The 14850-nt window shown below is 43.0% G+C and overlaps 1 long non-coding RNA gene across 1 annotated transcript in view; it reads right to left on the bottom strand.

Moving 5' to 3' along the window:
• Positions 1–8433: 8433 nt before the first annotated feature.
• Positions 8434–14850, bottom strand: part of LOC308097101 — a 6822-nt gene continuing 405 nt past the window's right edge. The window contains exons 2-4 of the long non-coding RNA XR_013934185.1: positions 14008–14046; positions 13121–13189; positions 8434–10030 (exon numbers count right to left, since the gene is read on the bottom strand). This is a non-coding gene — a long non-coding RNA (uncharacterized lncRNA). The remainder of the gene's footprint in view (positions 10031–13120; positions 13190–14007; positions 14047–14850) is intronic.

The raw sequence follows: 14850 nt of genomic DNA, 5'->3' as shown, positions 1-14850 counted from the left end.
TAGTGCCGGAACTTGCAAGGTACGCACGCGTTCGGGGAGACCCCCTCTACACCGCCACACTCTCCGCTAAGCGGCACAGGTGTATTTTGAAAAGTGGCGGGCCGTCCAGTGAGGTCAAGGGTCAGAAAAGGGCCTTTTTCAGTGCATAGCCTATACAAATTGGACACTGGACAGGAGACGGAGCTTAGTGCCGGAACTTCTGAGGTACGCACGCGTTCGGGGAGACCCCCTCTACACCGCCACACTCTCCGCTAAGCGGCACAGGTGTATTTTGAAAAGTGGCGGGCCGTCCAGTGAGGTCAGGGGTCAGAAAAGGGCCTTTTTCAGTGCATAGCCTATACAAATTGGACACTGGACAGGAGACGGAGCTTAGTGCCGGAACTTCTGCGGTACGCACGCGTTCGGGGAGACCCCCTCTACACCGCCACACTCTCCGCTAAGCGGCACAGGTGTATTTTGAAAAGTGGCGGGCCGTCCAGTGAGGTCAAGGGTCAGAAAAGGGCCTTTTTCAGTGCATAGCCTATACAAATTGGACACTGGACAGGAGACGGAGCTTAGTGCCGGAACTTCTGAGGTACGCACGCGTTCGGGGAGACCCCCTCTACACCGCCACACTCTCCGCTAAGCGGCACAGGTGTATTTTGAAAAGTGGCGGGCCGTCCAGTGAGGTCAGGGGTCAGAAAAGGGCCTTTTTCAGTGCATAGCCTATACAAATTGGACACTGGACAGGAGACGGAGCTTAGTGCCGGAACTTCTGCGGTACGCACGCGTTCGGGGAGACCCCCTCTACACCGCCACACTCTCCGCTAAGCGGCACAGGTGTATTTTGAAAAGTGGCGGGCCGTCCAGTGAGGTCAAGGGTCAGAAAAGGGCCTTTTTCAGTGCATAGCCTATACAAATTGGACACTGGACAGGAGACGGAGCTTAGTGCCGGAACTTGCAAGGTACGCACGCGTTCGGGGAGACACCCTCTACACCGCCACACTCTCCGCTAAGCGGCACAGGTGTATTTTGAAAAGTGGCGGGCCGTCCAGTGAGGTCAGGGGTCAGAAAAGGGCCTTTTTCAGTGCATAGCCTATACAAATTGGACACTGGACAGGAGACGGAGCTTAGTGCCGGAACTTGCAAGGTACGCACGCGTTCGGGGAGACCCCCTCTACACCGCCACACTCTCCACTAAGCGGCACTAAGGTGTAGAAAAAAGTGGCGGGCCGTCCAGTGAGGTCAGGGGTCAGAAACGCAAACGCGGTCATTGGACGCAACCCCACACAACCCCACACAACCACACACAATAAAAGAATACAGACAAGGCTTTGAAAGTTTAAAAAAAAGACCTTTTAATTACTCTTTACTAATAAAACAGTGTACAAATTATCAAAAAAATAAATAAATAAAGTTTCCAATATTTGTTTTTAAACATTGCCAATTGTCTTAAGGTGGACTGAGAGGCTACTTTAGTAGTTTAGTAGTCACAGATTTGATCAATTTACTTTATGTGTGTGTGTGTGTGTGTTAATAACAGCACTCATTATTCAAACACAAATCATGCAAAACTGTAAAAATGTGGAAGTTCTAGGAAGTGCAAACCACACTCAAAAGTATAAAATGGTACTGCGTGCAACGTACCTCAATGCAAACATCACTCAAATGTATAATAAACGGGTACAACATGCAATGTACCACGGTGCAAAGCTTTTGGAGCTGGGCTTAAAGTCACAAATCGTACAGATAATAACAAGTTGAAATTATGTGGTGGCAGCAAAGACTTTGCTTTGAAACACAAAAATAGACAGAAAGACGATACGAATTATCTTCCCATTGCTAAAGCAATACACGCAATGCAAAAACAACACACAGACAGAGACAATGTCAGCTTCTGGAGAGATGTTGCAATAGAACTTGGTTGGCCAATTAGTTCACAAAAAAGAGAGATGCTTTCTGTTAAACGTCTCCGTCAAATTTGGCAAGCAAATAGAGGTGATGTGAAAGGCCTTATTAATCTGTTTGATGAGGGAGACCAAAATACTCTTGCTTGTTCAGTTGATATTGGGAACATCCAGGATATGGATGACAATAGTGGATGTCCAGATAGTGGTGATACCTTGACCACAGAGAAGAAACATATTAGTGCATATTCAGATAAAGCTGACAAGATAGCTGCAGAGGTTCTACAAGCTAATACATCTGCTACACCCATGAAAATGCATGTGGGCAAAAGAAATGCCAAACATACACTAGGTGATGAGTGGGTGAGGCCAAAAAACAAACAAAAAAAAACTGTCTATTGCATTTGTGAAAAAACAAATGACCCAGCAAAAGCTATGCTTGAATGTAATCTCTGTGGAGGCTGGTATCATATGGACTGTGTGGGAGTTTCACCGAGTCGAGACTTTGATACTCTCACTTATGCCTGTTTATCCACCACTTGCAATCATGAGGCATTGACACAGGGGATTCTATATACAGAAAGAAATTGCCGTGTTCAGGTGCAGCCTAAGCCATTTGTGCACCATGGAGAGGAGGAAAAGTTGGTAGTGCAAGACAGCCCTGTAGTTGAACAGCCTTTTGTGGAACGTGAAACAGATCACTCCCCTGCACTTCATGAAATTTGAGTGATCTTTGCACCGTGGTACATTGCATGTTGTACCCGTTTATTATTTATTTATAAATAGACATTTAAAAAAATTGTGTGGGGTACGCAGTTCCAACAGTGATGTTTGCATTGAGGTACGTTGCACGCAGTACCATTTTATACTTTTGAGTGTGGTTTGCACTTCCTAGAACTTCCACATTTTTACAGTTTTGCATGATTTGTGTTTGAATAATGAGTGCTGTTATTAACACACACACACACACACATAAAGTAAATTGATCAAATCTGTGACTACTAAACTACTAAAGTAGCCTCTCAGTCCACCTTAAGACAATTGGCAATGTTTAAAAACAAATATTGGAAACTTTATTTATTTATTTTTTTGATAATTTGTACACTGTTTTATTAGTAAAGAGTAATTAAAAGGTCTTTTTTTTAAACTTTCAAAGCCTTGTCTGTATTCTTTTATTGTGTGTGGTTGTGTGGGGTTGTGTGGGGTTGCGTCCAATGACCGCGTTTGCGTTTCTGACCCCTGACCTCACTGGACGGCCCGCCACTTTTTTCTACACCTTAGTGCCGCTTAGCGGAGAGTGTGGCGGTGTAGAGGGGGTCTCCCCGAACGCGTGCGTACCTTGCAAGTTCCGGCACTAAGCTCCGTCTCCTGTCCAGTGTCCAATTTGTATAGGCTATGCACTGAAAAAGGCCCTTTTCTGACCCTTGACCTCACTGGACGGCCCGCCACTTTTTAAAATACACCTGTGCCGCTTAGCGGAGAGTGTGGCGGTGTAGAGGGGGTCTCCCCGTACGCGTGCGTACCTTGCAAGTTCCGGCACTAAGCTCCGTCTCCTGTCCAGTGTCCAATTTGTATAGGCTATGCACTGAAAAAGGCCCTTTTCTGACCCTTGACCTCACTGGACGGCCCGCCACTTTTCAAAATACACCTGTGCCGCTTAGCGGAGAGTGTGGCGGTGTAGAGGGGGTCTCCCCGAACACGTGCGTACCTCAGAAGTTCCGGCACTAAGCTCCGTCTCCTGTCCAGTGTCCAATTTGTATAGGCTATGCACTGAAAAAGGCCCTTTTCTGACCCCTGACCTCACTGGACGGCCCGCCACTTTTCAAAATACACCTGTGCCGCTTAGCGGAGAGTGTGGCGGTGTAGAGGGGGTCTCCCCGAACGCGTGCGTACCACAGAAGTTCCGGCACTAAGCTCCGTCTCCTGTCCAGTGTCCAATTTGTATAGGCTATGCACTGAAAAAGGCCCTTTTCTGACCCCTGACCTCACTGGACGGCCCGCCACTTTTCAAAATACACCTGTGCCGCTTAGCGGAGAGTGTGGCGGTGTAGAGGGGGTCTCCCCGAACGCGTGCGTACCTCAGAAGTTCCGGCACTAAGCTCCGTCTCCTGTCCAGTGTCCAATTTGTATAGGCTATGCACTGAAAAAGGCCCTTTTCTGACCCTTGACCTCACTGGACGGCCCGCCACTTTTCAAAATACACCTGTGCCGCTTAGCGGAGAGTGTGGCGGTGTAGAGGGGGTCTCCCCGAACGCGTGCGTACCTCAGAAGTTCCGGCACTAAGCTCCGTCTCCTGTCCAGTGTCCAATTTGTATAGGCTATGCACTGAAAAAGGCCCTTTTCTGACCCTTGACCTCACTGGACGGCCCGCCACTTTTCAAAATACACCTGTGCCGCTTAGCGGAGAGTGTGGCGGTGTAGAGGGGGTCTCCCCGTACGCGTGCGTACCTTGCAAGTTCCGGCACTAAGCTCCGTCTCCTGTCCAGTGTCCAATTTGTATAGGCTATGCACTGAAAAAGGCCCTTTTCTGACCCTTGACCTCACTGGACGGCCCGCCACTTTTCAAAATACACCTGTGCCGCTTAGCGGAGAGTGTGGCGGTGTAGAGGGGGTCTCCCCGAACACGTGCGTACCTCAGAAGTTCCGGCACTAAGCTCCGTCTCCTGTCCAGTGTCCAATTTGTATAGGCTATGCACTGAAAAAGGCCCTTTTCTGACCCCTGACCTCACTGGACGGCCCGCCACTTTTCAAAATACACCTGTGCCGCTTAGCGGAGAGTGTGGCGGTGTAGAGGGTGTCTCCCCGAACGCGTGCGTACCTTGCAAGTTCCGGCACTAAGCTCCGTCTCCTGTCCAGTGTCCAATTTGTATAGGCTATGCACTGAAAAAGGCCCTTTTCTGACCCTTGACCTCACTGGACGGCCCGCCACTTTTCAAAATACACCTGTGCCGCTTAGCGGAGAGTGTGGCGGTGTAGAGGGGGTCTCCCCGTACGCGTGCGTACCTTGCAAGTTCCGGCACTAAGCTCCGTCTCCTGTCCAGTGTCCAATTTGTATAGGCTATGCACTGAAAAAAGGCCCTTTTCTGACCCTTGACCTCACTGGACGGCCCGCCACTTTTCAAAATACACCTGTGCCGCTTAGCGGAGAGTGTGGCGGTGTAGAGGGGGTCTCCCCGAACACGTGCGTACCTCAGAAGTTCCGGCACTAAGCTCCGTCTCCTGTCCAGTGTCCAATTTGTATAGGCTATGCACTGAAAAAGGCCCTTTTCTGACCCCTGACCTCACTGGACGGCCCGCCACTTTTCAAAATACACCTGTGCCGCTTAGCGGAGAGTGTGGCGGTGTAGAGGGTGTCTCCCCGAACGCGTGCGTACCTTGCAAGTTCCGGCACTAAGCTCCGTCTCCTGTCCAGTGTCCAATTTGTATAGGCTATGCACTGAAAAAGGCCCTTTTCTGACCCTTGACCTCACTGGACGGCCCGCCACTTTTCAAAATACACCTGTGCCGCTTAGCGGAGAGTGTGGCGGTGTAGAGGGGGTCTCCCCGAACACGTGCGTACCTCAGAAGTTCCGGCACTAAGCTCCGTCTCCTGTCCAGTGTCCAATTTGTATAGGCTATGCACTGAAAAAGGCCCTTTTCTGACCCCTGACCTCACTGGACGGCCCGCCACTTTTCAAAATACACCTGTGCCGCTTAGCGGAGAGTGTGGCGGTGTAGAGGGTGTCTCCCCGAACGCGTGCGTACCTTGCAAGTTCCGGCACTAAGCTCCGTCTCCTGTCCAGTGTCCAATTTGTATAGGCTATGCACTGAAAAAGGCCCTTTTCTGACCCTTGACCTCACTGGACGGCCCGCCACTTTTCAAAATACACCTGTGCCGCTTAGCGGAGAGTGTGGCGGTGTAGAGGGGGTCTCCCCGAACGCGTGCGTACCTCAGAAGTTCCGGCACTAAGCTCCGTCTCCTGTCCAGTGTCCAATTTGTATAGGCTATGCACTCCTTTGAACAGCATTTATCCATTTAGATAAATTATTAATGTTTTAAATCCGTTTTTGTTACACAGTAACATAATATGTGTTATATAGCTTCGTTTAAATGCTTAATTTATAGTTTTAATGTGCAAATGAACCGTTTTTCAATGGTTTTCAATGGTTTCTTTTTACTCTAGAGGGTACTCTTATTCTGAAGAGATCGTCAACCGGAAGTCTTATTTCTGCTCCGTTATTTCTGCTCACGGAACACAGATCTCTCTCTCTCTCTCTCTCTCTCTCTCTCTCTCTCTCTCTCTCTCTCTCTCTCTCTCTCTCTCTCTCTCTCTCTCTCTCTCTCTCTCTCTCTCTCTCTCTCTCTCTCTCTCTCTCTCTCTCTCTCTCTCTCTCTCTCTCTCTCTCTCTCTCTCTCTCTCTCTCTCTCTCTCATAAACTAGTGTTTGTTCAGTAACAGGGGTCTCCCCGTCTCTCCAGGTCTTTTAAAAACAGAAAATACATTGCAGGTGTGTTGCCAATTTCATTCAATCAGGAGAGTACCAATTTATCAGCTTCAATTTGATAGTTTTCCAGTTTCCAGCAGATTTTTGTTCTTTCTCCTGATCTTCTTACAATAAATGCATGTAATCTCTGTACGTATGTCTGTAATCCATGTAATCAAATTTGGCATGCGTGTCACAGACGACCCGAGGGAGTGCAGTGCCCAGCGTTGAGTCGGACGGATCATAGTGTATAGAATATTCATACAACAGGACAACAGACACAAAAGCATAACAAACATTAATGGAACTATGACAGAGGTCAGTGCCAAAGCAAACCTATTGGAAATAATGCTCAGATTCAATGGAAAAAAACTGCATGAAGTTTTTAATTCAACATGTTTAGGCACACTGTAATAGATAATGACAATAAACCATATTTCTATAGTTTTAATAACCCTGAGCAGTGATTTGGATGTATTATGTGACTGACATTATGTTCATCCCACAGCCTGACTGTGTCTGGGTTCTGTTCTTCCTGCTGTTGAATTCAGATAAGAATATCACAAACACTTGATTAGATACTACTCAATTCATATTACCCACTTATTGCACTGTACTTAGTGCACTCTTTTTGATCTACACCAAATCTCTTCTCTGAAAATAGCCAATATACAGGCTCACGAGCTTGCTCCTGTGCTTGTAGATCTGTTATTTTTGGAAAATGTTCCCCCCAGAATAGGGATGCTGGGATTCAAGTGGTTAACAACAAAACAGTCTCCAGTACATATTACAGTACAGTACTGTATAGTCTACTATAGAGCAAGGTTATTATAGTTAACGAAAACTAACGAGATAACGTAAACTAACATTTCTGAAATAAATAAACTAGAAAATAATGCATTAAAAAACGATAACTGAATTAGAAGGGAAAAAAATCAAAACAACCTAAAAGTTAACTAAACTGTTTACATGCAGACAAATGCAGATTATAAGCATTACATAAAAAAATCTAATCTAATCTCAACACCTTCCCATATCAGTTAAGTCACTGAATATTCCCATTTGAATGGCATTGCAGTTAAAAGTCAACAAAATTATATATCTTTGAGTCAGTATTAACAGGATAGAATCAGGTTTACAACCAAAGGCAAGTCCAACCATAGTATTTTATAGCACATTTCATAGAAGGGGGGGGGGGGGGGGAATCACAAGATATATACAAGTATACAGGATTTTTTTATTAAACAGATATAAAACAAAAAAATAACTATGATGGCTGAAAAGATGATGCTGGACATATTGTACAGCACATTTCATACACAGGTGAAACAAATCACGAGATACAAAATTTACAAATGGAAATATTTTTGTATGTTTCTTTTTGTCCAACAGACAAAACAAAACCAAAACAAAACAACTATGGTGGCTGAAAAGATAACTTAAACATTATTCTTCAGAAGTTTAGAAGCCCAAAGGATTGTACATACTTCACCTATGGTTATACATAGAATCAAAATAATGTGAAAAATGTGTATCCTATATTAGGATTGGCTAATGTGGGGGTGCGTGGACAGACAGACCACGTCATCACGCTTGTGTCACTAGGACTCAGCCCTAACCATATAAGGAGTTCCAAATGCAACTACACCCAAATATGGAGTGTGTTGTCTAACCTCAATGTGTAGGTATCAGGCACAAACAAATCAGTCAGCTCCATAAATACACGTCTTCACGCTCATGTCACTATGACTCAGCTATAACCATATAAGGAGTTCCCAATGCAGCTACAGAATGCCCAAATATGGAGTGTGTTGTCTAATCTCAATGTGTCGTCATGACATCAGGCGCAAACAAATCAGTCAGAATCATGGAGCTCTAGAACAACCTCAATATATATGGGCACAAAAGGGGGAATGCCCATATATGAGCAAATACTTATGATCTCCATGTATGTATGTATGTATGTGTGTATGTATGTATGTGTGTATATATATATATATATATATATATATATATATATATATATATATATATATATAAATATATATATATATATGCTGACAGGAAACCCAGCAGTCCTTGCATGGTGGAATTATATGTTTTGCAAGTTTGGAGTGGCATGATGGATTAGTGGGTTTTGTAACATTGTAAACATTAAAAGCATGCAGTCCAGGTCTATTTATCAAAGTTCATGTATGATTTCAATGTTTGAGCACATGCATTTACCGATAATGAATTAGTTGTTTGCTGCTACATGTTACATGTGATGCAGATGAGAGTCCAGCAGGCATGAAATGGAATTAAGTGGAAGTGTTTCTCATGTAATGAAAAGATAAAGGCACCACTATAGAGACAGACTTAAGCTGTATTTACCAAGGCAAAATGAACCTAGAAAAGATGCATCAAATTCAGCAATTTGTTTCACCAATAAACGAGTAATATTTTTGTCTCCAGTGGCATCTTAACCAGAACAAATTCAGTTTGGGCGTCCATGGATCGTGATTGCAGGCCCCTTCATAATGAAGATGATGACATTTACTTTGATTGTTATAATTGGTCTGCTTAAATTTTCAAGGAATTCCAAGATACATTTTTATTAACCCATTGAGACCTGGAACGCACGTGTAATATTATGATTTGAGCTAAAAAATGCATTATTTTACACTTTGCCTATTCAAAAATAGGGGATATACAAGCTCATAGCACGGCACAGAGTGCCACGCTATGAGCTTGTAGATCTACTATTTTAGAAAAATTGTGAAAATGTGTGCAAATCTTTGAATATATATTATTTTAAAGCGAACATTTTAACTCAAATCTTTGCTTCTGTTGGTCCCTGGAACAAAATATTTTGAGATGGGGGTTGCCGGCCAAATCCGTATTTTTGGGGTCCTGGACATGAAAAGTTGATATAGAAACATAGGTTTTTCAGAATACTGTTGGGATTTAGAAGACATTTGCAGAATCAGCTTCAGGTCTTAATGGGTTAAGGGACAGAATTAAATGTGTGTATTGTGTAGCATCAGGGAGTGTGTGTCTAATACATTGTGTTAAGTATCTTATAGTATGGCATAGTTTGATGTGGACTTTGCATGAAATCTTTTCCCAATATGGTTCAAGGTTGTAAGGTTTGTCCTGTTTAGTTGCACTGATGAGTCCTAAAATTTTGTTTCCATCTAAACGTTTTTTTACATCGTTTGCAATCAAAAGGTTTCTCTCCTGTGTGGTTACGCTGATGAAGTTTTAATTCTGAACGGGATCTAAAACTCTTTCCACATACACATTTAAATGGCTTCTCTCCAGTGTGACCTTGGCGATGATTCCTTAAGCTCCCAACATTACTGAAACTCTTATCGCACTGGTGACAGTGGTAGGGTTTCTCTCCTGTGTGAATTCTGTTGTGACTCACTAAGGTCCCAGCATCACTGAAACACTTTCCACATTGGTCACAGAGGTACGGTTTCTCTCCTGTGTGAAATCTTAGGTGTGCATTTAAGTTACCCAGTTGACTGTACATTTTACCACATTGATCACACTGGTAGGGTTTCTCTCCTGTATGACTTCTCTGGTGGATTCTGAGATAAGACTTCATGCCGAATCCTTTCCCACACTGGTCACATTGGTAGGGGCTCACTCCTGCATCAATTTGCATCTGGTGTGCTTTTAGACTATCCTTTGGATCTGAAATAAAGATTGAATTGAATTGAATAGTTGTCTGGGGTTCACACCCCAGTGACGGACCTCTGACGTCATGCTCGTGTCACCGTGACTCATCCATAGCCATATAAGGAGTTCTGAATGCAGCTCCGCCCAAATATGGAGTGTGTTGTCTAACCTCAGTTGTGTCATCATGGGATCAGGCACAAACAAATCAGCCAGCTCCATACAGTATAAATGGCACAAAAGGGGGCATTCCCATATATGGGCATGTTCTGATGACAGATACAGAGATCAGTGTGGCGTACGTGTGCGGCCCGAACCTCTAGTACATTATATATTTGTTATGCAGGGCATCAACAGCAACTGCCAGGTCCAGTTTGGCCATCAGGAGATTCAAGCCGATTCCCAGCCTGCCTGGTGACTGATTTGTCCTGCTGATTACAATGTTCAAATTACAATTTAGGCATTTTTCAGATGCTCTTATCCAGAATAAATTACAAGTGCAAAATCAGTAAATGGCATGTACCCGTTTAGTGTAAATAGTAAATACTAATTATCAAATTACTGATTATCAGCCTGAAGCTGCGTGGATCCTCAGTCTGACATTGGCTGCAGTGTCCGTGATTACCAGGGGGAGGGGATTCAAATTTCCCTAAACCAATCACAAGAGATCCACGGATCCGCCTACATCTGGCGGCAGTGGCTCAGGGGTAGAGTGGCCGGGTAGAGTGAACTGGAATCCCGGCTGGGGCGCTACCCCAGAGTTAGTGTCGAAGTGTCCTTGAGCAAGACGCTGAACCCCTAATTGCTCCCGATGAGTAGGTTGGTGCCTTGCATGGTTTCCTCCGCCATGTATGAATGTGTGTGTGAATGGCACAATCAATGTAAAGGGCTTTGGACAAAAGCGCTATATAAATGCACCATTTACCATTTTACATCCAACGTCATCGCACAGCTTGTTTTAATTAACAGATATTCGCTGATTGGCTTGTCGTTAGACCACTCCCACCTCCAACTCTGATTTGACATGTTTTTCTTTGACGTGAAAAGCCATAGGCTCACATTATGACACCAGACCAAGAGGAGCAGTCCACTCAGAGAGTGGGCGGGGTCTATGGTCTGGAACCAGGCTATGTAAATACTGCAGTAGGGCTGCCCCTTGACATTTGACGATTCAAATTGTTATTCGGAGCATGAAAATACCATAGGGTCATCTTAGCATCGCGTCATAAGTAAAAAATAAACACATCAACCCGGCGATTCTTTTAGGTATGTGATTGTGTTGTTTGATATTGAGTTACATTTGATAACATCTGTAACTGGAGAAAATGTAATTAACTAGAGGTTCGGGCCGCTATGAGGCCTAAACACGATGCAACGCACAACATATAAGCACAGAGTCAGACAGACAGACACACACCCTCATTTGTTGTGATTGTCGGTTTGAAGCGACCGATGATTCACTGTAGCAGCATGTGGCATATGCTGTCTCTGTTTACTCTGTGTGTGTGTGTGTGTTGTTTTCTCACAGTAAACAGACCAACATACAGTATAAGTGTATACTGCTACTCAATGCAGCACCATTCTCATTCTTGTGTAATGTATCAACATTGCATTGTTCAGACGTCAGGTTCCATCAGAATACTCCTTTGTATGTAACTACATTGATGGGTAGATGCTGTTTCTTCTCGTCTAGCACGTTCAATTGTCCTGTACACAAATGTATATAGGTAACACTGGTGGAAGAAGTATTTGTTTTTATTCAATTACTAAATGGTTTTCCCATTTTGCTTACAATCACTGTGCACTGAATGAAGAATTCAGTACATTGCGTGCACATAAGGTCATTGCGAACTGTTCCGCACTTACTGTGCTAACACAACAATATAACATAATGGTAAATTCATACAGTACATACTCCAACTAACATTGAGAGCCAATTACAGCCAACACTAATACATTATCATCATAGGAGTCTCGAGATCATGTCTGCCAGTTTAAAAAATTGTTGTGAGGATTGGACAAAATGTCTAGGAGCAGTGCGGGAAACTTTTGAGGTTGCTGTATAATAATTAAGGTGAGCAAGAACAATATCAACCACACTAATAAAGGCAGCATGATAAAATTCTTAATCACCTGATCCCTAGCGTGCCTATTCTGGGGCTAACAGGTGATGAGAAGCGTGATAACTGTAACGGAAGGGATCATGTGAGCAAATAGGCCCGTCCTTCTCATCATGTGATATCGACTATATCCAAGGCTATATATATATATATATATATATATATATATATATATATATATATATATAACCTTAAATTCATTTAACAGGCCAGTTTTAATGATGGAGTATTGGGGAGAGTTGTGTTTTGAGCATATACCTAATTAATCATAGAAAATATCCATGTGAAAATATACTTTCAGAGCTTACCTTACTGTAAGTCGCTCTGGATCAAGAGCGTCTGCTAAATGCCTAAACTGTAAACTGTAGAGGGTGTAAAGTCTTCTTCTGATATTTAACAGCACCAGGACAAAGGCAGGGCGGAGGTTATGTTTGTTTTTGTGTCTGTTGGCAGCAAATCTCGCAAACTCTAGTACACAAAATAAACTATTTCGTAGGAAATATTCATGGATGACACTAAGGCCTCAAAAGCCCTTTGGACAAGTACAAGGTCACTTGCCCGAAACATAAATGGCAGATGACAAATGAAAGTATTAGAAAAACAAGAGCCAATTATGTTGTTCGTATAGACGCTCGACCAAGCCAGATGCACCACGGTGGATTCAAACTCACAACCTCCGTGGTGGTGGGCAGGCCAGGCACTTTATCACTGTACCATCCCAGAATAGTGTTATGATGAAAATAAAATGGCTTTTGTGGTTATATTAGATCAGGGGTTAGGGTTTCAAAGTTGAAATAAAGCATATTTAAAAATTAAAGCATACGATGGTAGGCTTGTATAGGAATTAATTTAGAAAATACAGTACATTTACGAGACTGTGATTTCTGTTGATTGTGTGTCTTATCAACATAGTTTAAATACAGTAGGCAGAAAAGTATTTCTGTACACATTTGTTAATGGAAGGGTATTATTTTTAGAGAGTATATACCTGAGGTCTGGCGGTTCTTTAATAACTGCTTCCGTCTTATTCTCTGCCGATTGTCCTCAAGGCGCGGAGCTGAGAAGTGAAGATAGTTGGATATGTTTATCTTTAGTTACAAGTAATTATATACAGTATATATTGTCGCTGTCAGGTGGAAACCTTGTATGTCCAAAACCGTTACTTTTCAGGAAATGGAAAGAATAAGCTTCCAATGGATCCAATAGTTATTATTTAGGCACAAGCTAGTTTTGTATTAGTTATATATTCATAAAACCCACACACAGACTTTACTTTAACTTAAAAAAAAAACATAAATATATCTTTGGATTCTTCACGGTGTTGTGAGACTCATTACTTCATATTTATAGCCTATTTCAGTATAGTTAAAACCATCATCAAACATTATATTATTAATGAGACCCTCGTCACTTAACATTTATGTTACGTAACGATTATTTTATGACAAAACAGCTAAAAAACACCAACTCAAATATGGCTGCCACCTGAAAAAGGATTTGGCTATAACTTTAGGACCAGATGAGCTATAAATGCAAACTTGGTGCCTAAATCATGTTTTTAGACAATCATGTTGGAATGCTTATTTGTATGACTGGGTGTGGCTGGAGTCCTGGACCTCTATGTTGCATATTTTAAGGATGGCAGCCATCTGAAAATGTGTTTTACTTACCTTAATCTTTGTAATTTTTGGCAAACTTGGGGTATAGTTTATAGTAACACATTGGAAAGCTCATATTTATGATTGAATCCATCCAGAGCACTCGGACTTGCTTATTACAAATATGGCCACTATACCAAACATGTGTAACACAGTTTCATCCAGATTGAGTGTAAAGTTGTAGGAATGAGTTAAGATCAAACTGTAGAAAACAAACCTGTGTAGTTGTGTTCCGTGAGCAGCAATAGAGTACCCTCTAGAGTAAAAAGAAGCCATTGAAAAACGATTCATTTGCACATTAAAACTATAAATTAAGCATTTAAACGAAGCTAGACAACACAAATTATGTTTATGTCTAAAAAAAAACAGTTTAACTGTTTTAATAACATTAAGAATTCATCTTAATGGATAAATACTGTTCACTGGAGTGCATTGCCTTTACAAATTGGACGCTGGACACGAGACGGCTCTTTGCCGTGGCACTTGTGACATATGCACCCCTTCTACTAACCTGTGTACAGATGTAATTTTATTGAAACAATATAATATGAACCCAAATGATACAGCAACAGCCAGTACAGTATGCACAGCAATGCTCAGAATAAATAAATCATTATAGTCAAACATGGAATTTGAACAATATGTGTGCACACACACACACACACACACACACACACACACACACACACACACACACACACACACACACACACACACACACACACACACACACACACACACACACACACACACACACACACACACACACACACACACACACACGATGGGATGGGATGGGATAGACGGGCGGAAGTCCCATACACACCCATGTTAAGTTTAAAACCGGAAGAACGGTCGCGATAACATGGGTGTGTATGGGACTTCCGCCCGTCTATCCCATCCCATCCCATCATGTGTGGCTGTACCTGTACACACACACACACACACACACACACACACACACACACACACACACACACACACACACACACACACACACACACACACACACACACACACACACACACACACACACACACACACACACACACACACACAC

The sequence above is a fragment of the Gymnoscopelus braueri genome (assembly GCF_963280865.1).
Source record: "Gymnoscopelus braueri genome assembly, chromosome: 12".
Lineage (NCBI taxonomy): Eukaryota > Metazoa > Chordata > Actinopteri > Myctophiformes > Myctophidae > Gymnoscopelus > Gymnoscopelus braueri.
Note: the sequence above shows the minus strand (reverse complement) of the source record. Positions and strands in the feature narration are given on the sequence as shown.